This window comes from Anser anser (assembly GCF_964211835.1).
Source record: "Anser anser genome assembly, chromosome: 5".
Classification (NCBI taxonomy): Eukaryota; Metazoa; Chordata; class Aves; order Anseriformes; family Anatidae; genus Anser; species Anser anser.
Genome location: NC_139725.1, coordinates 61,704,112 through 61,728,734, shown reverse-complemented (window position 1 = coordinate 61,728,734; position 24,623 = coordinate 61,704,112). Strand labels below are relative to the sequence as shown.

The window sequence follows — 24,623 nt, the reverse complement described above, 5'->3', positions numbered from 1 at the left end:
ACCCTGTGTCTGCTGGAAACCCAGCCTGCCTCTTGCCACACTGCCTCAGCCTGTAAGTCCTATGAATCTGATTTTAAGCAGCATAATCTAGCAGAATAGTTTAAATGTTTCACTCAAGGGCTCCACCACATCTGAGGGCAGTGAATGAATCATGTTCATTCCTTTATCTGATGGTGTGTTTGTGTAAAAGGAGCGACATGCAGTGAGGAACTTGCTGTTGCAGGGAATTTGTGTTTACATAAATCCCCAACCCACAGAATTTACTTATTTATTTATTTTGCCTTGCCATTCCCCGTTTGTAAAATCCTCATTGGGAGCTATTTAAAAACCATCAGCATTCAAATAGTTTACAGGCTGGAGCTGGGAAGGGGGAGGAAATACATGACTGCAAAGGGATGTATTGTCCAGGGAGCTGGTCTTGTGGTTCTGTAAGAGATTTAAGAAATTTTCTAAAATTGCTTTTTTTTATTATTATTATTATTTATTATTTTTTAAATGCAGAGAGGAGGGTGTAAAACGTTCGTGAAGGTACCCACACCTAGGGACATCAATATCATATTATTTCTACTCTTTGCAAGAATTAATCAATTTATTATGCATCAAGGAAATGTTACTGGCCCTGAACTGAGCAAGGGGTCTGAATCAGGGTGGGTCCCACATCTGCAAACAGCACATAAGTCCCTCCAAAAGCCTTGAGATCAGGCTCTGAAATCCCAATGATTTATGTGATCTGGCTGACTCCTGATCCCCACCCTGATGTCCTGCTGCAAACATCTCCCTGCAGAAAAGCTCCCATACCCCCCATTTTCGAGGCTCTTGTGCACAAGATGACAGGCTTGACAAGGCAAGCCAAGCACCACAAAGATGGGGAAGACCAAAAGTGAGTTTGCTTGAGCAGCCCAAATTTTCTCCCCCTGCCCCTGCTTTTCCCTTTGGTCTGCCTGGGGTGACCTGTCTCCTGCTCATGGTTTCCTTGCCTGGTGCTGTCATTGAACCCTTCCCAGGTTCAGGTTTTCCTTTCCTCCTTATGCTTATGGTCTCCTGAGCTGTAATAAAATGGTTATCGTGCATGGGCAGAAGGCTGATCCCTGCCATAGAGGTTCACTCATTTCCCACTCCTTGCACACTGCAGTGGGGAAGACCAAAGTAAAGCCCACCAGAGTGCTTTCAGATGGGCCACACCAGGTAGATTTTTCAGTCCTGTGTATGAAGCAGGTGAATCGTTGCCTGCAATAACCAACAGTTTTCAGCCCTTTCTTGAGCAGGTGCCCCGTGCAGGGAGTACCAGCCAAAACAACCTCAGGGCTTCAGGGCACGTGAAAGCAGGGCTTGTGACTTGGAGGTGCCTGGCAGCCTTACAGATCGGCACCCTAATACCACAGCTCCACGCGTGGCACGGATTATCTCAGCGATGCCCATGTCTGCCTTTGTAAAGGTTATGGATAAAATTTCTCCTGGTGAGCACCAGGTCTGGTGTCTAACCACAGAGGGCCCTGTGCCAGGTGGCCATGGCAGCAATCCAGAGCCCCAGTGTGGTTGGCACATAGCAGGGAAGGCTGTCCTTGGGCACCCCCTTGATCACCAACCAGCACTTTGTGACACTTTTCCTCCACACGAACACATCGGCAGCAGGAAGCCTTCAGCCCCAGGCCTGCCTCCATCCCGGTTGAGGCTGACCGTGGGGCTATGACTGATGCTGTGGAAAATCCCCTTCGATGGAGCAACCTCTCCACCCCACAATGCAAGCATTTTCACTGCAGGGAGCCTCTGCTCCTGCGTTACCACTGGAACATGGTGCCAGACCCAGGCCCCTTTCCCAGTGGTGCCCCACACACTTGCACGGAGGGCAGTCCAGCAATAAGGAGCAGTTCCCTTCCCAAGCCTTATGCCAGACCCAGCCTTATTCTGGGAAAACCCTTTGGCTCACACGTCGCTCTGTGCTGGCCTGGAGCCTTTGTTTGCAGGATGCTGAATACATCTGGCGCTGCCTGCATGCGTGGGTTTCGATTATGGCGGTGATAGTTTGTCATTAGCTGCTTAACCCTCCCGTGGACTAACGCACCGTGCTGCCCCCAGGAGACTCCGTTCCCTTGGGGTTTCTGCAGGGAACAACACCTCGTGCACGCAGGCATCATGAATGGCAATCGTGTGCGTGTGGCAACGTGCAGTGGCAAGGTTGCACTAAGAGGCTGTGCCTATTAGTATTGCAGTTGGACTTGATGATTTTTGTAGGTCCCTGCCAACTGAGCTATCCTATTTTATTACTGATATTACAGCATTGCTCGAGGCTCCACCTGGATTGGTATGTGTGGCACTGTGTAGGTGCTTTGGAAAGAAGTGTTGATGCGATGTAAGCAGTAAATGGTTTACAGTGAGGTTTTGTGGGTATCTGTGAGCCCATCACTATCATGCAGAGATGTGGCTTAAGGTTTTTTTTACTGATGAATGCTTGAGTTGGCAGCAGCACAGTGCCTCTGCCTGCGCCCATGGCAGGGGTCCTGGCTCTCCTCAACGGGCCGGGCAAGAGGGAGAAAGCAGAGATGCCAGGGGGACTTGCACTGGTGGGGGAGAGATCTTTTTGGTAGCAGAGCAGTAGGGTGATTGTTGGGCAGAACAGCTCAGTCAACACATCTCAGGCTTCACCACTCTGAAGGTGGGCTGCAGGATTGAATGGGGGTCAAATAGAAGGGGGCAGCAGGCAGCCTGCCCAGCAGGGGCTGCAAAGGAGGTGGGGAGCAGAGCAGAAGTGAGGAGAAAATGGGGAAACAGTGAAAATGGAAATGATAAGCCAAGTTATTCCTGTGGAGGGTTTGGGGACACTAGTCTGAGTGAATATCCTCATCCCAGATGCTCTGTAACGTGCTCTCTGGCCAGTCTCAGCAGGATCTCCTGCAAGAGACCTTCCCTCATCCCCAGCAACAGGTGATTCATCTCTCAAGCAGGCTCCTTGCGTGTCTCCCAGCCACCCCACCAGGAGTGTGGATTCAGCAAGACCAGGGGTCAGCCCAGCCTCCTCCAAAGCTAAGTCAGCCTTTGGGTTGAGCCGGGAACACGAGAAGTGTTGCAACAGCCTGAGAGCAATTAGGGGTGAGGATGCCAAGGAATGTGCTCCACACTGGATTGCTCTATGCTGGGGCAGGGGAGGCGTTGATTAGAAAAAAAAAAAAAAACATCTTGGACAAGAGCCCTTTGCTTGCAGCAGGAGGAGAGGGAGGCCTTGGAATATCGAAGAATATCATAGATTTTCTATTTGCCTTGCAAAACAAAAACAACCCTCTCCCACAGTGTTTCCACAGCCACGCAGAGATAAACATACAAATTCCAAGGTTATTTCCGGTGGATTTCTTCGGGGCTCAAAACAAGCTCTTTCTGGAGTTGAAACATTACTAGGGAAGGCTCGTTCCAGCAGGAGTGCCCTTAACAGTGCTATTTATTGAGGTCTTTATTTTGCGGTGAGCTGTACTGAGCTGCAAAACATGGGGGTTTGTGATTTCAGGGACTAATCTGTTTGTTCAAACTGTAGTAGGGAAAGCAGATATTTAGGGCGGTTTTAATGGCTGGAGCAGCTGGCTCATAAATAACCCATGTAGAATTGAGTCTAAATTTTCCCTGAACAGGATGCTCCCGCAGATGTGACAATTAATCACAGTGATCAGCATTTCTGTACAAGCGTTTCCAGATACATTGAAATGATGGGTTCTTGCTCTTTTGAGGGGTGGAATCAGAAATTCAGTCTGGAGGCTTAACACTTAGTCAGTACTTCCCTATGAACAGAGGATACTGAAAGGGAGAAATTATGATGTGGGAAATGTCTCCCAGATTTACGGTCTGAAGGCTACAGCTGGGATTTCTTGGAAATATCTTTGCAGTTGTCATGGCATTTATTGTGCCTATAAAAGGTCTTCCAGGTGATACTCTTCACTGATGTTAGAAGTACTAAGTACAAAGGGAAACAGGTTAAATGGGTTTCTTCTAAAGTCAAAACACAAGAGAAACTACACTGATAATTAATTGTAATATTTCCACAAAGAATTTGCCAGCTGAGCATCTCAAAACTCACTTATACCACTTATGCCCTTGTGTACCTTCCCAATTTTCTGTTTGCAGGCAGAGAGAAAGGAAGAAAATGCTACAGAAATGTTTGTCTTTCTCTGCATATCTCCATGGAAATTATCTCAGAGGGAAATGGTGGACCCTTCCAAGGATGGCTTAGAGCAAATCTGAGGCTAAGCAGGCAGGAATCCTACACTGAAGTAGTAAGAATTTTGCTGTAAGGCCAGGTTTGTGCCTTTATGTGTTCACCAGTGTAATGAGCTGATCAATGTTGCTGGACTGTGTGGTGCTTGGGATGTCTGGTTCTGCTGCCTGCTTTTGGGATGCTCCTCCTGATTGCATTAAAGTTGTTTAGCTTTCAGGTGTGAGCTTCCTTGGCACACTGGTATGGCATCAGTGTGACTGGTGATACAGGGGAGCAAAACACTGCAGAGACGTGATTAGTGCAAGAGGGGGTCTGGGGGGTCTTGGGGTCTGGGTGAAATCATACTACTCTTCTCTGTACTTCCCTTATCTGAACCATCCTGGGTGATTGTGGAGCGGGTCCTGGATTCCAGAGTTTGTTGATGCAGGGAATGCTGCAGATCCAGGCCACAGGAGAGAAAAGATGCCACCCTTGGTCTTGATCAGTCCTGAAGTCTGCTCCTGTCTGGAGAAGTCTCCTTTGCATTGGGTGAGCTGGTTGCACTCATTGCTTCAGCCTCCTCGGTTGAACACTAGCCCGCTCAGGGAGCATGGGCAGCATGCTTGGGCCATTACTGGGGAGCGTCCACGTCCTTCCCACCTGCTGCAGCACATCAGTTTGGTCTAGTCAGGCAGAGATTGCCTCCCTCTGGGACTGATTGTGTTGTGCATCCATGCATCACCCTGGCAGGTTAGGATTTATTACCATGCTGGTCTCAGAGAGGCTGTATTTTACCAGCCCAAGTCAGGGGAAGAGAAGGGGAAGTTTCTTTTCTCCCTAGTTGTGAGGCCACCCACAGGAACCAGCAGCAGGGCAGGAGCAGGGGAGCTACATCCCATGCCAAAGGTGCCTCTTCAGTTGGGCCCCATCTCCTGTGCTGGCATGGGAATCTGAGGAAAGGAAATTTGTGCCCGAGGTGCCTGCATCACCCTGAACCTCTGGGCCACATCTGCACCCTCACCCACTGTTAAGTCCTGCTGCTGCAGGGAATAAGTGTGCAGGCCTCATGGAAACCTATTTGGGTTGCAGATGTGGTGTTTTGGCCTGGCTGTGAACTTCTGAGTAGCAGAAGAGCTGTGGTTAATAGCACAAGAAAAGGGGAGTTATTACCATTCACACCTATGCTACATCCCTCCTCCACTGTAGGATGGAACAGACGAAGTAACATGTGCCTGGATAACCAAGTGTAAAACAGAACAATGTGGGTGAATTAGGACTTAGAGTGAAGACAGCAGTAAATAATCCCTCTGCAAATGTTTTTTTTTTTCTTTATTTTATTTCTTCTTTATTTTTTTTTCTTTATTTTATTTTCTTTTCAGCATTTCTCTCTAGAAACCCAATAATCACATCTATGCTTGGGATTTTCTATCCTGCTGAGAAGCCATCAGGTTTGATTAGCACATTAAGTGCCTGCTAGAATTAAAATTATCAGCAGTTAAAAGATGACCTGAACGATAAGATAAGATACAAACGTTCTAAGCAAAATTATTTTCTGAGTGAGATGAGATGGAGAAAGGTCTTGGTTTTTTCCCCAGTCTGTTTTTCCTCCCATCATTCACTGTTCTGCCAGTCACTGAGAGGAGACACGGATATTTCCAGACTCATGCCAGTGCCCAAGCAGCCAAACGTGCCACCAGGAGTGTGGTGAGCAGTCTCCAAACTGACTTGAGGATATAGGGACTGGGCTGCCTGCTTGACGTTACATGTGGATAATGAAAGAAGCTCTCTTCAAACTGGTTCACAGAAGAGAAATCTCTGCACTAGTGTTAGAAAATGAGATAAAAAGGCAAAAATCAAAGGACTGAATGACAGAAGTATCACTGAGTTAGAGCTTAAAAGGGCTGAAAGCATCACTGTCCCTGGTGTCTCTGCTGGTACTTCTTGCGTCTTCCTTTTGCCTGTCTCCCTGTGGTGACCTTCACATTGCTCAGCCCCTGATGGCCATTTTCACAGCCATTAATTGAATATTGACGCGTGGCAAACGCTTCGCAGTGAGGTCATCCCACCACGGCACTTGGCCTGGCTCAGAGGAGAGAAGTGTGAGATGCGAAATATCTCATTACCCGAGCAAAGGCAAAGCCTTCGCGCAGGCCGAGACGGGCCTCGCAAGCAGCCTGTGAGGGCAGGGCCTCTGCTGCCGCCGGAGGCCTGGGAGGCCCCACTGCGGCTTCTCCTGAGGCCAGAATGCCAAAAAGGGGCAATTACGCCCAATTGCTCCAGCCCGCGTCGGCCAGGTTGGGCCCGGGAGCGATGCTGTGGAGCCAGCGGGTCACGTCACCGCTTGCTCTCCACTGGCCTTGGTTTTAACTTGTTAAATCCCCATGGCCGGGAGCAAGATGGAGGTTTTGTGGGCACGGCGCGTGCCCGAGCTGCACCACCTCTGCCCGGCCCTGCGGAGCATGGCAGTGCCTGCCAGGCCATTCCACCTGCTGGAGGGTCTGCCGGCTGGTTGATGCAGCTCCCCATTTCCAGGTTGAACATCTTTAGCCCAAGCCTGCACCCACATGGTGTCTTTGCTGCTCTGATAACTGGAAATGCAATTCCTATAGACCTCAGCATCGGCACCCTTGAACTGTGCCTTGCTTCAGTGGAACAGATCGACTTTCTAATCTGTCACTCAGGGTAAGTTTTCCCCCCTATTAGAATACTTTCCTGAACTGTTTACAGTTTTTCAACTTTCTTTTTGAAGTGAGAACCCCAGACATGGGAATGTTTTTCCAGAAGCAAATGGTGAATGTGCCATTCTTCCTCCTCCCACCCTGCAGACATACACATCTTGGGGCCCTTCTTGATCTCTGGACTTGAGCAACAGCAGCTTGGGGGTCACCGCCAGTCACCAGCCAGGCCCACATCTAGTGGTCCAGTGGAAATTAAACGCTATTTAATTTTGGGTCTGGAGCTATGCATTTTCTGCGTGATGTTCAAGGATACAGTCCACCAATTTGTAGAGATTACCTCTATTCCTAGATCCTCGATGTTGCCTTTGAATTGAGCCACATCAAAAGAAAAACCTACTGATTTCAATGGGAGAAGAACCCAGCTGATACATTTGCTTTTGACAATCCTGTGGTAGGTTCAGAGATTCTGCATTTCAGTATGACCCTAAAGTGTCTCCCTTGGCTTATGGGCAATGATATAGACTAAGCTGAGTCTGAAGCTTGATTAATGAGAACATAGTCTACAGGAAAACAGCTTCAGCATTTGCAAGAAGACAGACAGCCTCAGGCATTTCGTGGCTTTTGACAGCTGGGAGCCATGAATGTCTGTTGTCTTATTTAAAAAAAAAAAAAAGGAAAAAAAAAAGAAAAAAATCCTCCGTAGAATGAACACATTCAGCAAATGGAAAAAAAAAAAAAAAAAGAAAGAAAACATTACTCCCGGCTGGGGTGAGAAAAATCAAGTCTATCAGCGAGATTCTCTTGGTGGCTAAAAGGTAGCTTCCTGGGTTTTCATGTTGGTGGATTCATTCTCTGCATTCCTCCCATTTTTTTTTTCATATAGCTGGTTAAATTCTTTTTTTTTTTTTTTTCTTTTTTTGGTGGGGGGTCATCTTTCAGGAATGAGTTTTGAGCTATGCTGCAGATGGAGCATTTCCAGCCAAACTCCCCTGTGAGCACGGTGCATGGACTGGGGTGCTTGCAGGACACTTTGAGAAGCCCAGAGTGATTGGTAGGAGCAAGATCCCCCCTTTGAGATCCAAAGGATGCAGGTCTGGAGAGGATAACCAGGGGCAAAGCAGGAATTTGGGAGTGCTGATTAAGATTCACTGCATAGCATGGGAAGAATGACTTCTTGCTTCCATCTGAAGGAAGTGGTCTTTGGTGTTTGCCCTTTAGAGTCATTGCTGGTCGTCCACACAGCCAGACAGATGCTGCTGCACTGGTTGCATCAGAAATACAAGAACAATGATTTATAGGATGCAAATATAGTTTTGGAGAATCTGAATATGACGCAGAGCGCATGGTGAATGTATTGTGCAGGTTGGGTCTGGCCAACAGACCGTGTGTTTGGCATGTCTGCTCTAAAATTAATCATGTGTTTGAGTGATAGCCTGATTGCGGATGCTTTCCTGAGTTTGGGACATAAAATGCAACTTTAGGGAAGACTTTCTTAATCCAACAAATAAATCTGTTGCAGACGTATGAGTGTTTTCTGTTGTTTTTCATGGAGCTCTTTATAGCTTTCAGATGGGACACTCCCTGCTTCCTCCAGAAATTTCACTTGCAGTGAGTTGAACTTTTGGTCAGCACTGAAAATCCATGAAGAATATCAAGACGTGCAGGGCCCCAGATACAAAAGCCAAGAAGGACTAGCGATACTTAGTGGTGATTACATTTGTTTCATTTCCATAGGAAGGGATGGATTTCTGTGTTAAAAGGAGTGCATTTCTTGCAGAGCAGGCAGCTTGACAGATTACTGTATTAATAATACAGGATTTCTTCTCTGAGTTGTGGGAATGGGCTAGGGACTCTTCACCTCCTCCTCTTCCCTTACAAAAGGGGAAATAGAGGCTAATTTATAAAGATAGACTGCAGTGTGTGATGGCTGGCAGAGCACATGGCTGATCGCTCCGTGCATGGATGTTATATCTAATAGGTCTTGGTAATGGGTCCCTGAGGTCCCTTATGTCCCAGGCTGGGGGCAGCTCCCTGGGCTGCTGTGATTTGCTGTGCCTCCTGCAGCCGCTGGCTCTGCCACCAGCCGGAAACATGTCCTGAAGGGCATGTCAGTGCCTGCCATTGATTTTCAAGACCAGATGCCTGTTTTTGCTGGGGTCTGTGGGATATGCATGTGGGTTGGAGGGGAGAAATCCCTTGGTCCTCACTGTACTTGTGCCATAGCACTTGTGCTTAGGGCAGGAAAAGTGAGGCAAGGGCTTTGCACAATGAATGAGAGGCAGGGGAGAGCTGGCAGGATGGGAGCAGGGGGCTGAGACAGTAATTATTTTTCTCTGATGTGCCCTGTGTGTAAATAGGCATTTCTAGCATGTGAGAGCAGTCTGCACATCAAATACATCAGTTGTATGCTGGTTCCCCCAGGAGTGGGTTCAAAGTAAAGGCAATGCTTCATCAGAAAGCTAATTGAGGAACTGAGTCTGAAGTCTGGTAGCAGAACAACCTCTTTTCTGCCTCCTATTTGATTTTATTTCAGCTTGCCCGGAAAACTTAGATCTCTGCATCCACATGCCTGCTACATTCACTTCCCTATGGCAGCACACAGTTTGCTGCAAATTACTGAGATGATGCTTGTGGCTGTGCTTTCTTGTTAGCCTTTGGTTGCTCGTATTTAACATTTGTAATAACCCATGTTGTGTGTCCTGCAGTTGGAGCCGTGCATTTCACTGGCAAAGGCCAATATTGTTTAAAGGTGAATATTTTTCTCCATTCTGAGAGGGAGATTTTGCTGTTATATATCAATATGATGGCTTGCAGTGTTCTGGCAAGCTGAAAAAAGGAGATAAGAATGAAAGAAATGCTAAATTTCATGACCCAGTGGCTTATATTCTGTGTGCTTCACTGCGGACATTTAACAATCGTGAGAGAAGGTCTTCTATGCTCCTTAAAATATCCACATCTTTAATGTAAATGAATCAGAACCATTTTTCATCGCTGGGTCATGCAACTCGGGAGTCAGAGGGAATAACAGTGGGTACATTGTCTGGATGGATGAAAAGAGAGAGCCCCGACTCTGGAGCAGACCCTTATTACAGAGCAATATAATAAGGAGACGGCTAACTAGTCTCATGTGTTTGATTTCTGACACCAACACACATTTGGTTTCTTTTCTGACTGCCCTTGAAATGAGAGGTGAACCTTGCAGGTCAGGAGGGAGCTGAGCCCAGGGCTGGGAGCTGGACCCGTTCTCGGTGCTGCCGCTACCTTGCTGGGTGAATTTAGGCACATCTTCTTCCCTCTCAAGGACTTTGTTTCCCTCCCAGCTTTTCTCACTCGGGATGCAAGTGTCCTTTCTTACAGGCCCAAGGCTGCCTCTCCACCCTGCCAGCCCCAGAGCTCCTGGCTGGAGCTGACACCCTGATGGGTGTCACCTTCTCCCCTGTTCACAGCACAGCCCTTTTGCTGGAGATGCCACAAGGTATGGCAACACAGAAATAAAAAACATGCAACTGAGACAAATGCCATTCTTGGAGGAATGAGTGGTGGATCCCACCAGTTCAGAGGTGGTTGCTGCCTTGCTTTGTATCCCATCCACATCCTCTGAGAGCTACAGGTCTCCCGTAGTTCCCTCCGTGGCTTTCTGTGCTTTCAGGAGCTTGCTAGGTCCCTTCAGAACAGCAAAGCATTTTTGCTCAAGGTCACGCTTTCAGTGCTACAGCAGCAGAAACCGTGTAAGTTAAAGGTTTGCATAAAAAACAGCAAAGGTAGAGCCAGCTTAGGAAGGACGTCTTTTTCCTGGGCAGCTCCCTTGCATTTCACAAAGGAGACTTGGCTGTGTCTGTGGTGATGAGCCAAGTCCACGGGACATCTGGGGCCAGCAGTTTATGCCAGCGATAGGTAAGAGGCTGTGCGGTATGCTAATGGGGCTATGGAGATGCGTGTGAATTTTCATTACTCCCTCCATGGATTTCATGCTATCAGCGTGCATGGCTGAGATGCACGCGCAGCCTTCCAGCATACTGATGAGCCCGTGGCATTAGTATTCAGTGCCAAAAGCCGGAGCTGTTAGACGAGGAATAATAGTGTGAAGGGGAGAACTGAGAAATGATTAGGCTGTATTATGATATTGGCAATGCTAACCCAGCTCCCTTGCAAAGGAGATTTACGAAGTACCAATTTAGAGCCTTAGCACCATAAATAAGTGGCTGGAGGACGTGTGTGTGTGTTTTGGGTGCTGGCTTTGCCACTGGGGAATTTGCAGAGGGAGGAACACATGATTGACAAGAGGCCAGAAAAATAAGAAAGTCATGGGCCTGTCTGACTGCCTGCACACACATGGTTTTTATTAGCAGGGCATGCAAGCACCCACCCCTCCTTGGCACAATATTTGACACAAAGTTAACTTAAAATTAAGCTGAAGTTTAGGTGCTTTTTTTTGAGCCGGTCCCTAACTCTGTGCTCACGTGTAGCACCTTGGGCTAAGTGTGCGAGGGGACCGCTGGCAGATTGATGCATTCCAGATGTTTCTGCTAAGGGTGAAATTGCCCCCTTTGCCCTCGCAATTTGGGTTAAATCTTTAGGGTCAGGGTCGCCCAAGGTGTTGGATATAGGCAGGTGCAGTGCAGAGACTGAAGGTTACTGTGCAGGGGTGCCCTGCAGCTGTGGAAGCCACAAACAGCATTCGGGGGTAAATTAATTTAAACAGGTGAACTACTTTGCTCTGGTTTGTTGTGTTTAACCTTCATTGCTATCGGTGGTTTATCTAGACCTGTGGATAAACAAAAGAAAAGCCCAGAGGTGAAACCAATGTGAAGGCTTTTGTCTAATTTTCAAACAGAGCTGATTTATAGTGGGCATGAAAATATGAGGGAATGATTACACTTTTACAAAATAAAGGCAACATTTACAATGAATGCAGCATATGACCTAGCTAACTTTTTTTTTCTGAGCACTTTTTATGAGAACAATAGTGAAGAACAGCCTCTGTTTCTATGATCAGCTGCAAATGGCAGTGAATGTTTCCTTGACACCAGAGGAAACGTGAAGCATCGCGAATTAATATTTGCAAGGTGGCATTTTGAGGTCTCTGAGCTCAGCAGACCCGTAATAAAACAAGGAGCGGAGATCATTACTTTTGTTTGCAGAGCTCAGGGTAGGTAGTGGCTGGGGAGCAATCTCTGAAATTATCTAGTTGCCGTAGATGTAATTGGGGAGCAGGCAGGGTTTCCAATAGAGTGGATGCGCTCCCTGTTGGGGAGGCAGGAGATGGAGAGAGACGTACCAGTGATATCCATCACACACAGCAGACATCTTTGACAGTGATCTGCACTGCGGCAATTTTCTCTCGGCCAGGCGATTATTACTTGTCAGGGCCAGCTGTCACCTGGAGGACCCTTGTTATCAATTACTTAAGGGCGTTCTCCCCAGCATTGATTATTTTATTAGCTTCCTGATGAATCCTCGTGTTGGCTGTCTGTGTCTTAGAAAGCTGCCCCCGGTGGGTGCTGGCACGTCCTGGCCACCACCAAGTCATCACAGCTTCCCAGGAGGCTCCCGTGGGCCACCTCCCCATTGCGTGGGGGTCTGGAAGGAGCCCTTACCCCCTGCCCACCACAGGGAGATCGCAGCCGCCCCTTCTGGCTCTGCTTTCCGAGCCACCGAGTAAGTGCCAGGCAGGAGGAGGAGAGCATGACTGTCCTACAGCCCCGAGCAGATGGCGTGGAGAGCTGCGCCCTGGCCTCTGACAGCAAACACCAGCCCCCATTGTTTTGCAGGGCCCCGAGAAAATAGATGGGTGACACCCAGGCAGCTGCAGAAAATGTTCTCCAGACCATGCTTGTGCAATGCATTAAAAAGGAATGAAAAAAAAAAAAGGGATTAGTTATCCATCTCTGGTTAATGATGAGCAACTCTTATGGGGAATGCCAAGCCAGCAGAGGAGATGGTCTGGAAGAAGTGGATGCACATTGCAGTGAGATCTCCTGGTTGCCTTTATTTTTAACCCAGGGTCTGCAGGAGCTCAGCACCTCCCTGTTCACTGCTGCCTGCCCCTACTCAGTGTCCTCAGGCAAAAGGGCAGAAAAAGGGACAAGTGGCACCAGGTGAAACCACTCCTACCTGGTCCTAGGAGATCAGAGCTTGTAGAACTGCAAGCGTGAAACACAAGGACGTTTTGAGCAATGCCACCAGCCCTTGAAGCAGTCGGAGAAGACACCAGGCTCATGCTGGTGCCACATGCACAGCCACTTGGTACCTATCTCTTCTTAGGTTACCACCACCAGGTCTTCAAAGTATTTAGCCCATCCTGCCTTGCTGTGACTGTGGTGGGATTGGGGACCGTGGTACAAACCGCACTGCCCCACAGGATGGGTGCAAAACAAGCCTGGGACAAGCCTGAGGAGCAGACATCTGAAAGCAGCATGTCTAGATGGGAGGATTTCCAGATTGTTTCAGATAGCTCAGACAGCTCCTGTGCGTTCGGCTGCTTCTCAGTACATTACAGCTCTTCAGAGCAGAGAGAAAAGATCCAACAGAGTGAAAACCTTTGAAATAGAGGAAAAAGAGTGAAAACACAGCCTAGGGAGACCATCTTAAAAACAAACAAAAAGCAGAGAGGAAATGGGAAGCAGTGGATGCTATGTCACGCAGTGTATGAGCCAGCAAGCAATATCTGCAGGTCATCCATCCATCTGAGCCTTGGAGAGGACGTAGGTCCTGGGGTTAAATTACAGCAGCCCCTCTCCCCTCGGCCTCTATTATTTTGTCTCCAAATACCCAGCAACAACAGGGACAAAAATAGTTTGCAAAGCCTGACAAAAATCTTGATTTCCCAAAGGTTTGCCAAGCCTTGTTTCAAGTACAAAGTGCTCTGGCTGCGGCTGCTCCTCAGCTCAGCGCTGACCTTCGGCTGCTCCCTCCCTCCCTGCTCCGACGGGGAGGCAGAAATGTTCTGCTATCGCACGCACCCTGGCCCTTCAAAGCCATTTTCAAGCTGCGCCCCTTGATTATTATTTCTCTCCCTTTCCCCCAAATGTGGTGCCTTTAAAATGAGATTTTTCTTTGGTTTGTGATAATTCACACTTCGTACTTCCTTTGGGGCTGCGGGAAGGGAGCAGCGGGAGAGTGCTGAAAGCAGCCTCTTGTAGGGACACTGACAGCTTTTTTGGGAAGCCACACGGCCAGGAAGGCTCCCCCCCAGCACACAGGTGGGGCAGGGAGCAGATTCGGCTCCTTTGGCCATTCTTCGTTTTGCAGATGACAGACTAAACAGTCTACAGCGAGGCAATTATCTCAATAACGGTAATTTCAGCTTTTGCTGTGAAAAGAGCTCGCAGAAAACAAGAGCGTTTAGCAGTGACTAATATTTTGCAGCTCATTTCTGGGAGCATTTATTTACCCATTGAGCATCGGGGTGGGAGTTGCAAAGCGGAAAGCTCTGAGCTGCAGCGGGTAAATCAGGGGAATAAGCAGATATCCTCCCTGCTTTGAATTGCAGCTGATTATCCTGCTTGTTGCTATGTTTGCTCCCCCTGCAGCTTTCTTCTTATTTTTTCTTATTTTTTTTTTCCTTGGGATTTTGCTGACAGAGGAAACTACTGTCAGGCCACCGTGGATCCCACGCAGCCTCTCTGGCTCGCGCAGCCGTCCTGCAGATGGAGAGGACACTTTCGCTGCTGCGGGCTGGCCGGCTCGATCTGGCGACGCTGGAGATCTAACGAGGCTCTCTCAGCATAATCCCAGACCTAATGAAAGGCAGACGGCCTGCCTCAGAGCGTGTGGTCTTTGGTGCTACCGAGGCCAGGTATTAGGAGCTGTTGTACGGCACCAGGCACCATTGTGGCGTTTGCCTGGTTTGCTGCCTTTGCGGCATTTTCAGCTCATTTCTGCCAAGGGCAGCACTGCTCATCCTGTGGAGGGTGAGGAACTCCATGAAAGCTTCTGGAGCAGGCATGAAGACCTGGAGGCAAGTCAAGAGACGGGGTCCTGCCTGCTCCCAGCCAAGAATTTCCTCAGGCATGTACAGATAAGGGGAGATGTGACTGAAAGGGAGTGACAAATGCACAGCACTGAGGTCTCAATTCCCAGCTGGGAGGCTTGTGCTTTCTTTCCTGTTCTTGGCATTACGGTATTGTTCGAAGTCCAGACGTGGGAGATGGTGTGTCCTGCATTGCTCAGATGAATTAGACCAATGGCTCTGCCCCAAAGAGCTTAATTCTTGCTGTGGGTGAAGGAGCTACATGCAGACCTGTGTGCAAATCTTTCCTGAAAAATAAAAGGGGAGAAGCCTTCAGAAGTATCATTGACTGCAACAGCCTGTGGGCACTTCTATAAATCATTGTCAGCATTTTTAGGTGTGTAACAACCCAGCTGGGAGTGCCTAGGTCAGTGCTGGAAATGGGAACTAGGTTCTTTAGTCATATCAGCACGATTCATCTTACCTGATCAACCCAGCTAACAGCCAAGTGTTTAGCAGAAGCTATTTTGTGTGGCTGGTTGAGAGAGATGCAGCTCTAGAACATGATTTTCCTCTTCCCAGGACGGGCGTCCTGGTTATGAGAGCCACATTACCTCCTAGACATGTTGGTCTCTGCTTTTTGACTGCAGAAGAGCCTTGAAGACTACAGCCATCCTTACACTGGGTGTCTAGTTTAAGGCTTGCTGTTTATAGGTGGATAAAATTAGATAAAATGAATCTTCCACATAGATGCTTCTGCAAGTTTTACCCTGTGTTTTTAAATAGTTTTGTATAAATAACACTGGAATGACACAACACAGGTCTGCAAGGCATTAGTGCTCTCCGGCATGCTGTACGTTTCACACTGAATGCTGTTAGCAGCAGAGGAAAGGCCAAGCCAGCCCCTTGGATTTGAACATGCTTGAGTTTTGGAAAAATACGGATTTGGAGGAGGATCTGAAGTTTCCCTCTGTCTTTGTCATTACAAGGAGACAAACTCTGTCCAGCGTTGCTGAGCCTTTCAGTAGTTGGGGTTTTGGTCCAGCTGCTGCAGCCCTGGGCCCACCTTGGACCCGGACAGGCTCCAGATGAGTCGTTCTGCTCTGTCCTCCACGAATACGCAGCACAAAAGTTGTTCAGAGCTTTCCTTGACCTCAGCTCTGTAGAGTCATCCTGGGATAAACAAAGCTATGGGGCCTCGTGTACAGACCTGTGTTACATTTACAGAATGGACCTCGTATAAAAGGTCCATACGCAGACAGAAGCAGGCAGAAGGGCTCCAGCAGTGTTAGCGTCTGCTTTAGAATCGTAGAATCATTAAGGTTGGAAAAGACCTTCAAGATCATCTTGTCCAACCGTCACCCTATCACCAATGTCACCACTAAATCACGTCCCTAAGCACCGATGCTGCATTTAGGGAATGGCCACCGGATCAAGTGCTGCTGTATTGTTCTGTCTTCACCAGACACCACCCTTCAGCTGATTGACGGTAACTGTGTTTCTCCTGTCCCACACACAAGTAACTTTGCTTAAGCTCTTTTCACAAATTCATTCAGTTTTTCAAGCAGGAAATCTAAGAGCAGAGGGCCACTACTGGTGCTTGGCTGCAGGGCAACATCTCCTGAGGCTGCCCCTGCTGCACCACCAGAGATCACCCCCAATAGGATCCAGGCACTGCCCACCTTATCACCATCCCCTTCCCCATGTCAGCTGGCAGGATTTAGGAAGTATTGAAGAGCAATTTTAATTTGCAATATGTTCCCTACTTTGTCCATTGAAATGCCCATGGTTTTTGCCCGTAGGGACCGTGCACCCTGGAAGCTTTCACCTGGAAACCCACATGCTGGATGCAGTGAGCAATGTCTCTTGTGCAGCTTGTTCTGCCAGAGACTCCACTCCTTCCACGGGCTCAGTTTTGCACCATGCTGAAAACATTGTTCTCCTCATTTTTCCCAGTGTTACTTTCAGCTTTTTGCTTTCCTCGCCGCTGCCAGGGGTCTTGCCCCTCACACCCTGAGAGACTGCACAAGCCCCGAGCATTGCTTGTGGCTGAACCATCCCTCAGGGCAAGGCAACGGGGCAGAAGGGCTGGTGGCTTTGCATTTTATGTTGGTATTTGTAAATCCTGGCTGGGGTATCTCACGTTTTTTTCAAGTGCTCTGGGCTGACAGGAGGTTGGAAGGACACAGAGGGGAGGAAAAAATGTGCGTGCCTCCTTGTGAGAGGTCTGTGAGGCTGGGGGAGATTAGCTGGGGCAGGAGAGCGGCTGTGATGCTGCCACAGGTTCTGCCCAGGTGAGGAGGCAGGGCAGGTTTGTTGATTTATTGGGGTGTGGGAACAAGGTTTGCAATCCTGATGCTGTGCCATAGGCAAGAAACCCCGCAGCCCTCGGCAGCTGTGCTGCTCCTTTGAGCTCCGTCTGGGAGCACAGAGGGTTTTCTTTTTTACCATCACGGGGTAAAGGGCTTTATGGCATTACACGACTGCCCCGAGTGGTGGAGGAGATAACGTAAGAGTGAACTTGCCGTCTGTCCCTGGAGTTGTGAAGCACAACCATAACTGTGTCTGTAACTTTAGACAGCTCAAATAGACCGAGGAAATTACAATGGGCTGCCACATGCTTCAAATGTAGGGTTGGTCCTCTGTTCCTCTGTGCATAGCCAGGGTTGAATCCTTCTCCTGGCTGTTTTCCTTTAATTTAATATTCCTTGCAATAGGACTGTTCCCTCTTAATGTGCCTAATATAAAACATGTTCGTTTGCTGACTGTGGCAGGAGGCTCTGGCTCGGGCTGCCCTGCACGTCGCCACTGAGTCTGGTGCTAGGGAGGGCAATGGCTCTGGGAAGTTTGACACTGAAACAACATATCAGGAATATTTACAGGGCAGGGAAAGGGAGAGGACTTATTTTGTTGCAAATGGCTAGATATGGGGTGGCTCATGATTTGGAACAATGCTTGCAATCAGGCTGGGTTCAGGAGGATGCTGATTTTTAGGAAACAAAGCGGGATGCTTTCCTGGGTGGCTGCATGCACAGATCACATTTGTGTTCCCTGTGAATAAAGTCAAAACAACGCTGCCCTGTGCTGACAGCCCATGCTGGTGGCTCCTGAACACAGGCTTGCTGTCCCATTTGGGGTTATGGGATGGACAAGGGAAAACAGCAGGAGTGGGTGGGGGACGGGAGGCCAGGTCCCCAGGGCAGACACTGGCCCCGTGAAGGGCGAGCGGCGTTTCCACCCAGGGTGGAATGAACTCATCTGTCATTGTCATTTTTTAATTGTTTTCCATGTTGTACTGCTTATCTTTTTAATAGGCATGATCTGAAACACGCTGCTTTGCCGTGGGTGGCACACGTCCCTGGCTGTCTCCATGCAGACGGACGGGGGATCAGGCTGGGGACAGGCTGCCTCATGAGGACACGCCAGAAACCTCCACCCCTCACCAGTGCCGAGCAGAGATGTCCCCGGTTCTCGATGGACAACGAGCTGCGATGAAAGGACACTTCCCCCTAGGCTGCGGTTTCACAGCTATATTAACACTCCCGAAGACTGTCTTTCCAGCTGCGGCTCCTGACCTTTCTGTCTTGCTAGTGGATTGCAGAGATCAGCCAGGTGACCAAACCCTGCTTTTTATTTATTTTTATTTTTTATTTTTTTTCCTCCTCAGTGAGGTTTTCTCCCCAAACAACATCATTCCCTGAGCAGAGCTGCATGACCAGATGCCCTGCAGTGGGCAGGGGCTGGGGTTTAGGCTGAAGCAGCCCTGTTGCCTGTGAGCCTGCAGCTTGGTGCCCATTTTTCCTTCCTATTTAGACTAAAGCTGCAGATTCTCAGCCATTCCCGTACAGAGCTCGTGGGTCTGCGGGGCTCAGACTTGTTATCAGCTGGGCACAGCCACAGTCCGGACAGTGAGAGGCTGCTCCCCATGGGGAGAGCTGCAGTGCCAGACCTGTGCGTGGGACTGCAGCCCTACAACATCCCACGGAAACAAAGCTGGGCTTAAGAGCCACACAATGTTTTTGGTTTTAGCATGGACGCTTTTTGCTCCCCTCTGTTTTTAGCCCCCCTGAGGTAGATTTGGTTCAGCTTTTCCAATTTTCTGAGAACGTTCTTCCATTAGCAACTCATGTAACTCTAGGATTAAGAGACTTAAGCTGTGCTTTCAATCCCCCTCCTGCCCAAACCAGGTCTGTCTAGGTCAGACAGGGACGAGCAAGGACACGAGCAGAAATTCCCATCCTACAGATGCTACCGAGGTTGGTCCAAACTGCAGCCAGAGCAGGAGATGGTAATATCCCGTTTGCCCAGCAGGCCCCTTTATTAGCACTTTATCAGAGTGAATGCCATCAGCCAAAACCCCTGCGGGGATTTCCAGGCACTAATCCCATGGATCAGTAGCCCCCCATCCCTGCAGCCAGCACGGGATGTGGCACCGCAGGGATAGGACACGCAGCAGGACAATCACAGGAGGCTGACTTCAGAGAGCATTATCCTGCTCCCTGTCCCTTTTCTGTCCATCTGTCTGTCCGTCCTGGCCCCCTGTCCTCCCCAGGCACCCAGTGGGTGCCTGAGCACCGGTGCCCCCAGCATCCTGCGGCCGCTCTCCCCTGCTTAATCCCTCTTTGATCCTGCTCCTGCAGGCTGTGATTGGGGTGAGCTTTGCCACCGAAGCCTGGATTTTGCTCAGATCATGTAACTGTGTGTAGGGGGGTGGAGGATGAGACAAGTTTTTGAGCACATAAGCCTTTCCTTACATCTGACATAGAAAAACTAATCACCCAGCTGTGGAGTGGGCTGGGGATACTGCTGGATTTCTCTCCCGTGATGGGGAGAGCAGCTCCTGGTGCTCATGGACATGGTCTCCCACCCACACAGCTAGAAACAACACAAAGGGCACAGCAGGTGTCCCCATGTCCCTTTTCTCCAGTGCTCAGCACCCTGTGGGCGAGCAGAAGAAATGCCCTCATGGATGCGCAGGGAGCAGTGTGCTCCAGTGGGAAGCTCCTCCTGACCTCGGGCTTGCTGCTACAGCCCCCTTTGCTGCTGACCTGGGGGCTGCCAGATGATCCTCTAGCCCCAGGGGTCCCAATGTCCCCAAATGTGCCCTTATTCACAGGAGTAAAGGGCAAGAGAGTGGCTATCTCGCTGGCTCCTGCTGGGACGGCTCCCCTCGCTCTTCACTTTGATGTTCTTGAGCCCTGCCTCCCCGGGCCTGGCTGGGACCCAAGCCCCATGTTTCCCATCAGGAATCTTATCAATCCGCTCTGACTATTTTCTTTTCCTTTCCTCTTTGAATTCCAGTCGGCTGCTAACTGTGAAAACACAACAAGAGGTGCAAATCAGCCAGCCCTCGGCGTATTCAAACCGGCACCGGTTTGTTTGGATTGGGGCTAAAGCCGGAGCAAGAAAGCTGGAGCTTTGAGATGCTATTGGGATCACCTGGGAAAATACAAGTGCCTTTCATCTCTCCTGTCCCCGTGGCCAGGCAGGCTTGCTGCCCCAGCTGGGCTCCCACCCCTCTCCTTTTTATCAGCGCGGGTCCCCGGCTGTGCCCGGGGACAGGCACTTAGTGGGGACCATATGACAGGGGGTGGAAGTCCCAAGAAGCAGATGGTTCTCTTTCAAGGTGTGCAGGGGGCCAGGGTGGGCCTCGGACAAGTTATCAAATACCTCTCAGGATTTTCAAATCAATGCTGGAAGCTGTTTTTCTTGATCACGGCGGTGAGCTGCTGGTAAATCCCTAACCTCCGGCAATTCTCTTCAAGAAGGACATGAATGCGGTAATGCAAGACTTTATTTTATTTACCTTTTTTTTTCTGCAGCAATAACATGTCCACAAACACAAAGGGCAGAGTTGCTTGGGCAATTCTTTTTATTGGTGTGAGTGTGAAATATCATGCATCTTTCTGAGCCCATATAGAGAATGATTTTCTCCCCCTTGTAAGGACCAAAAGCCAAGCTCCCTGCAGTGGAAACAGCTCCACCATCCCTGCACACCAGCCCCAGTGACACTCCAGTCTGCTTTCCTTCCAAACCCTCAGGTGTCTTGTTAGAAGATGATGGGAACAATTATTTGCACTAAGCTTAGGGGATCCCGCCAGACATTTCTCTGCTGAGTCCTGTCTTTTCTGCACACACCAACAAATATACATCCTCTGCTCCCTCAAGCCCTCAGCTTTTCACTAAGCCTTTTTTCCCCTTTTCCTTTGTTTCATTCATGATTGCATTGGTTTTCAGGATGCAAATCTGCTGCAGACCAGGGATTTGGCCTCAGTGGCTGCATTTAACCTGCATAAACCAGCAGTGATTGATATGGGTTTAGCCCAGCAGCCGTGGATTTGAAAAGACCTTTAGGAGGCTGCAGCTGGAGGGCAACATCCCCGCTTCTCCCTCCCCACATTCATCAAACTAGGGGCTGACGCGGCCCCTGGGAAGAGGGCACAGTGTGTTTATACAAACTTCTTTGCCAGGCTGCAAGTGTGGATCTCTGAGCCCCGGGGTTGAAGGTGGGAGGTTTGGTCCCGTGGGAGCTTCCCAGTGGTGATGTTCTGGCAGTGCCACCAGCTCCACAAGGCTTCTTGTCTTCAAATGTGTCCCCACACCAGCTGTGAAACAGGCAGCAGGATCCCACCATGGGCTTTGAACATCTGAGACATGAGGGCATTTGTCTGATTTTCCAGTTTCCCCAGGTTTCTGTTTAGTTACAGGCAATTTGTTCTCTTCCCATTTTTTCATCATCCTTAATACTGTTCCATATTGGCCTCAAACAAGGATTTGAGGTGGTCTGAAGTGTCTGACACAAGCATGTCTTAGCTTCTTTCACATATGATTGAGATCAAAACTTGTTTAACCTATGTTTGCCAGCAGCTCTGGAATCAAGATTGCTTTGCTTATTATTATTTTCCTTTGGTGTTAGCTCCAGTGAAAGCGTTTGCAAAAAGCTGTGTAGACAGACAGATTTTGCTTCATGGATCACTTGTAGGTTAAGGACTGGGTCCCATCCAGCCATGGAGCAAATGCTTCCTTGTCAGGTGCTGATGGTCTGGGCTGGCTTTGGAAATACGGAGCTGAGGGTTAACCCAGTGAGTCTGGATTGGAGAAAATGCAGGATTCAGACATGGTGCTCAGCAGGTGCCTGTAGATCAAGACAGAAACCAAACTTCATCAGTTAAAAAATTAGGAACCAGCAAAGCTCTTCTGTGGACCAGCTGGCTGTGAGAGCACTGGCTGCCTCCAGCAAGGTGCCCATGAGCTCCCCTTCCCCGCAACTCCCTCTGCTTTCCCAGCTGTGACCCCACATCTCCTGTCCTGGAGGTTCTGGTTGGGAGTGTTGGATGGGCTCCCACTCAGAGCACGCTGCCTTCTGAGTGAAGCTGCAGGGGAAATCCAGTGATGCTGAACTTTCTCACCATGCTCAGGGATGTTATTCTGTTCCCCATTGCCTTTAGTCCAAACCAGTGCTTGAAGTGCTTGTTTCGGGAAAGCACAGGGCATACAAGCAACTGTTTGCTTCCCTTGGGTTTTCAAGCTTGCCCCAGACAACCAAAGAAATGCATGAACGGATCTGACAGAGGCTTTCACCCAGGGAGCAGACCCCTGCACTCTTACAACATAGCCCAGCGTGACTCAGCTGGTGAAATGGCCAGAGAAAGGGATGGTGAGAGAAAGCACCCCAGGGTTTCTGCTCATATCCAGCCTTTGGCGGTGGGTTATTCTTCTGTGCAGGAGGGATGGTCAGTCGACATTTTGTAAGAGCAAGGACTTGGCAGCAGCTCCAGTCTTTAAGGCAGAATTGTGGCCCAAGGCACTCGGCTTAATGAGAACTGCAACATGCACCCCGCAGAGTAGCTTAAAATCCCTTTTCAGTATCACTTGCAGCTTCTTCTTCTATCAGATTTGACTCCTTGTCTGCGATTCAGTCTCTGAACCACACCAAGGCATCATGATGATGGTACTTTGGTAACTACTCATGGTAGAGGTAAATCTGTGCTTTTTATTTATTTATTTATTTATTTTTGTGATGGGGTTTGTTCCTCCAGTGGTTCTTCCCTAAATTCAATCCAGGCCAGGCTTCCCTTACACAATAACCACACACGACTGGCAGCCTCTGCTCAGCAATTTATCTGCTCCTGGTGGGGCAATGGGGCATGTAGCTGCACAAGAAATGCCAGCTTTGAATAACATTTTGGTGTAGGGCTGGAGAAATCATTTTATGGCAAATGACCTACTTTACAGTCAACTGGCTCTGTATTTTTGCCTTCTCTGGTAATTACCAGCTCCCTGTGTCATCATATCTGTTTCTCTGGGTGCCGCCTTCTGTTAATGGAAGAGTGATGTTGCCTTAGACACGGACACTTCTGGAGGAAGAGCCTGTTCCTGTGTCACGGAGCTGTGCTCCCACGAATTAATCCCAAAGGCACCCAGTGGCTCGCAGACCCAGGTATTACCATCCTTCACGCTGCTGGGGAGCTTTGCAGTGGGGTTATCCTGTCTGAAATTAACTCCAGGCAAGCCTAGGCCTGGCTTGAATCCTTGAAGAGCTCCCCAAATTCCTGACCTGTCCAAAGGACTCTTCTGGATCCCCACGCAATGCCCAAGTCCTGCAGCCTTTTATTGTCCTCAGACCCCACTGTCAGCTCCCTAACCATGCCCTGTGCAAGAACATCTGCTGCTGGTCATCTTGCTTGGAAGGAAAAAACCCTTCAGGATAAGACACACTTCCCCACCAGACCCTTCTGAAAATCAGCACGAAGCACAAATGACAGCAGGATGATCCTGCCGGTCTTTCATCCCTAATGAGAGCCTCCTCCCTCGGCAGTGGCGCTGTGCCATTGTCTGTCCCTACAGGGCTGAGGCAGAGCAAAGGAGCAGGGGAAGGATCATTTAGCACGTGAAAAGCACCGCTTGTATGGGGCTACATGCATGGCACAGTTCAGCCAGGGTGAGTGACCAGCTCCTGCCAAGCAGTGATGGATGAGGCAGAGAGGTCAAAAGTTCTCCTTTACAAACAGCAAGAAAGGGGCAGGCAGGCGCTGGTCACTTAATTTGTGGGTTTTTCCCTCTACTTGTCAAGAGGAGTTTGGGCTGTGGTGATGGATGAATCATCTATAAAAGTCAAGCGCTTGCTCTTTTGTCTCGATTCCTAAAGGGCCCGATTCAAGCCCTGGTGAAGTCGATGGGAGCCCATCACTGATGCCAGCAGATCCTGGACTGGGGCTACGAAGGCTGTGGAGCAACTGGGTTGAAAAACCTGCCTTCATCCACGTTCAGCTTTGTGTGCCTCGGCTCCCTGCTTGCTGCTGGTTTGGGGCAGGACATTTCCAGAGCTGTCTTGCTAACATTTGCCACCAATTCCTTACATTTGCCTCCCTGGTCCCTCTCCGTGCAGCTGCTTTGATGTGCAGCAGGAGCAACCATCGAGCCGTGTAGTGTGGCAGCTCCTTGCTCACACCTTCCTGCTTATCTGACCATATACACTGTTAATACATCCTCTCAGGCACTCAGCTCCTGTGATAACACTGCTTTATCACCAGACAGTCTTTAAAATATTTCACTGGGAGAAGGAACATTTCCAGTTTCATTGCAGTATTTTTGTCACCTAATGGTTTGATCCCAAGGGGCTGTACTGTGGTCAGCTCAGGCAGCCCTACAAAAGCACAGGCCACCAGCTGAACGTATCCTCCACTATCGCTGGCCTAAGTAAAAACATCTTCCCTCAATATACATGCACAGGCTGTTTTCCTTATGTCCTGCAGACTGTGTGAAGATTTCTCCTCAATCTGGATGGAGTTGCTGGGGACTCTGAGATCGTCTCATA

The 24,623-nt window shown here is 49.2% G+C and overlaps 1 protein-coding gene across 1 annotated transcript in view; it reads left to right on the top strand.

The window, feature by feature from the left end:
* Nucleotides 1-24,623, top strand: part of LOC310899995 (uncharacterized protein) — a 70,275-nt gene that overhangs the window by 33,394 nt on the left and 12,258 nt on the right. Inside the window, exons 6-7 of the mRNA XM_083837173.1 lie at nt 18,121-18,418; nt 20,108-20,586. The gene's annotated coding sequence lies outside the window, so the exon portion shown is untranslated. The remainder of the gene's footprint in view (nt 1-18,120; nt 18,419-20,107; nt 20,587-24,623) is intronic.